The sequence below is a fragment of the Musca vetustissima genome, unplaced genomic scaffold, assembly GCF_032173495.1.
Source record: "Musca vetustissima isolate MV318-11 ecotype Yass unplaced genomic scaffold, APGP_CSIRO_Mvet_v1 utg26893, whole genome shotgun sequence".
NCBI classification, from domain to species: domain Eukaryota; kingdom Metazoa; phylum Arthropoda; class Insecta; order Diptera; family Muscidae; genus Musca; species Musca vetustissima.
This window is the reverse complement of record NW_026887321.1, coordinates 95,522-98,626: the sequence shown is the minus strand read 5'-3', so window position 1 is coordinate 98,626 and position 3,105 is coordinate 95,522.

Sequence of the window (3,105 nt, the reverse complement as noted above, 5' to 3'; positions counted from 1 at the left end):
CCTGTCCCTTTCCATCGCATTTCCTGTAAGGCAATAATATCGGCTTTGTACTTCTTGAGTATATCCGCCAAAGCGAACACTGCCCCTGTTCTGTACAACGTGCGCACATTCCAAGTGCAGATTCGCAGATCGTGGTCCTTTATACGTTTGCGGGGGTCGTCAACATTAGGGGGGTTTGGTTTTCTTTTTCTTTGCTTTTTCATAGTAGGTTGGGTTTTCCGAGAGTGGGCAACTAACCCGACGCCTCAACCCATTTTTTTATAGTTCTTATGGGTGAACTCGCGGCACATATTAGCTCACTATTTCATCGGGTGATGAGAATAGCTCCCCAGGTGGCACCGCGGGGAGGTCAGTGTCCACAATTGAGATGAAAGAGGGACCAAGATAAGCCTGGGCTTCGCCATTTTAAAGCCAATCAGAGCCGTTGCTTGGTATCTATCATCCCCTACGCCACCCGAAAAAAAAAAATCTAAAGGTCCCTATAATAGATTAGTGTGATAATCCCTACCTAGGCCCGCTGCAGGTATGAGAATGAATACTTGGTAGGACGGTGGTTTGAAGGACATAAATCCAATACTTCCATCCCAACCTGATATAGGGTAGGGTATAACATAAACAGTTCAACAAAATGGTTAAATTTCACTATTATGATTATTATATCATGACCTATTGAATATTTATAATATATAATTAATTATTCTATTTAATAATATAATACATACATAATACTGACCACATCTAACAATTTAGTCATAATACTATTGCTTACGTCAACGATTCTTTTATTATCTTCTTTCAAATAGTTAATGATGACCTTACTATCAAATATCACAAGAAACCGCAATGAAATCGGAATGAATCATCAAATATGGTATAGACTGGCCACAAACAAATATGTCTGACGACCGATGCGGCATGTCATGGTATTACTTTGTGATAATTGGTCATTAATGCTTACCTGTCGGATTAAAACATTGAAACAAAATGGTATATCGCTGATGCGCAGAGTATAACATATTTTGGCGCCAGACATAAAAGAAAAAAATAAATCTCCCGTAATTAATAAAATTGCCAATTCCGATAATATTTTAAGTGATTAGAAATCTGGCGGTATATATCATTTTGATTTCAAAGCATTTTTTGTTAACAAAAAATAATAATTATAATATAAATAAGCTACAATCGACATCTCACTGATCATTGAAATCAAACGATCAATAAAATATTAACCATAAATGGCGATAAATTAAGGATTATTATTTTCTTAATATTCATATTTCGATATCAATGTGATTTCATAATTGAGAATGATATATTGACCTAAATTGTTATGGCGATTCTTATCGAATATAATACCGATTAAATATGAAAGAATTTAATTTTATATAAAACAATGGAATTAAAAATTAAATCCGTTAAGGAAGTTTGGAATTTTAAAGGCAAACCACTTTGGGTATATTCAACAGATGAATCCTAATATATGCGGGCTATATCTAACTTCGGACAAACTTTTGTTCTTTAGATCACAATTTACATAAAATCGGAAGAAAATATATATAGGAGCTATGTCCAAATCTGAACCGAAACTTAGCACACATCATTCTAGACTTAATTCAGTACGCTATGCCAAATTTCGTGCAAATCGAAAGACATATAGGGACTTTGGTGCACCATTTACATTAAATCGGACGAAAATATATATGGGAGCTATATCTAAATCTGAACCGATTTTTCCCAATTTCAATAGGGTTCGTCCTTGGGTCAAATAAGTGACCTATGCAAATTTTCGTCCAATTCGGATCATAAATGCGACCTTTACTTTGTTTACAATTTAACACCAAAAGACGAACGGACGGACATGCATAAATCGACTCAGAAAGTAATTTTATGCATATTCTCAAAAGGAACCATGGGTCTATCACGTTTCCTTTTGCCTGTTACAAACATGTGCACAAAGTCATATTACCCTGTATCACAGAGTGGTGAAGGGTATAAAAATGGGCATGAATTTGTAAATCTTAAATACATAATTATTTGGAAATCAGAAAAAGTAGACTTTACTGGGATCTAGGACTATACTGATAATATGCTGTACTGCGGAAACTATAAATCTAGTAAATGCCATGTTTGAGAAAATAGCAGAAAATAGCAAATAGCAGCAAAATAGCACAAAAATCGGACGGTACCCACTGTATGATACCTTACTCCGTTAACAGAATTGATTCTAGACTCAAATCGATACGCTACGCAAAATGTCGTTGTGATCGTTAATACATCGAATTCTTTACCGATTTCCCAAAAGCTTAATATAATTGTGTATTAACTCATTTCGGTACAATGTGCAAATTTTCGAGAATGTCCCTTAAAATTTTGAAGGCAAAATCTCAAAAACTATTGTAGATATAGCCGAATTATTTTGTCAGCATAAGAAGTTCTTCTCAAACTTTAAATGTGTTTTTCTCGAAACAATGTTAAGGGCAAAGTAAAAAGACTTTATGTCTGGCTCTGGTATGAACTAGGATTATTGACTTGGCACAAAAATTTGCAAAATGGCGGTCCAAGGTTATTTTTTAGAAGACCCAAGAAAGTGGTCTAGCTATTTTAGGCCTGAAAATTATCTACTAGCTTTATTATACCTGAGAAAGCTCTTGTACCTATATGAGATTTGAGTGATTCAAGCTAGTTCGTCTATAGCCAGAATACCTTTCTCAGACCTCCTAGAGGTAAAGTACTTTTTGCAGGTATTATGTAGAACACACTTCTTAAGTCTTTAAAAGCTAGACGACCTTATTCCTAATTTCTTCTCCCCGTCTTCTATAACTGGAATACTTTTCTCAAATTCTCTATATGTATAAGAGCTTTCTCAGGACCATAAGAGCTTTCTCAGACCATTTTCAGGACTTCTATATCCAAAAGACCATTATGTGGCCAAATATAGCTAGTAAACTTTTATCGGGTTATTTGTAGGTACTCTAGCAAAAAAGTACCAAAAACATGGTCATCTAACTTCAAACCCTTAGATAGGTATTCCAACTAGAGAGATAAACTTAGATAGGACTTTAAGTATAGAAGTCCTAAAGAAAGGTACTGAATGATTGAGTTAAG